Raw genomic sequence first — 494 nt, forward strand, 5'->3', positions numbered from 1 at the left:
GTCTATATTGGAATGGACATTTGTTCTATTGATGTGAACAATCCCCGTTGATCCCGCCAGAAATCCTGTCAGCCGATCACTTCCTGTGCTGCCCTCTGATCAGTTACATTGTTCCCAGCTATCTCTCTGGACTACAGAACTCCCCCCCATGTTATGGAGATGAGGAGAGGGGGAGGGGGGACAACGATATCCCTTCATCTCTATACTACCGTAGGTACCGGCGGTCCTGGATTTCCGGGGTCGGTCCCCCATCCCGGTCCTCTGCCTCAGCAGTGCCGTGTGGCGTTGTCCTGAGGCGGGAAGGTCTATAGCGGACAACCCGTCCTCAGTGCTGCTCAGATGAAGGACTCCGCGTCCGGCCGCTGCACCTCACACAGGCAGAACAAGGGGCCCGATTGGGAGGGCGGAGCCTGATGGCGATGCTGAGGTACAAGTTCCCCATCAGGTCCGCTCTGCTGATGGCTGACAGCCGGCAGGGGGAGGATTCTGTAGTC

The sequence above is a fragment of the Nanorana parkeri genome, unplaced genomic scaffold, assembly GCF_000935625.1.
Source record: "Nanorana parkeri isolate BGI_ZX_2015 unplaced genomic scaffold, ASM93562v1 scaffold2537, whole genome shotgun sequence".
Lineage (NCBI taxonomy): Eukaryota > Metazoa > Chordata > Amphibia > Anura > Dicroglossidae > Nanorana > Nanorana parkeri.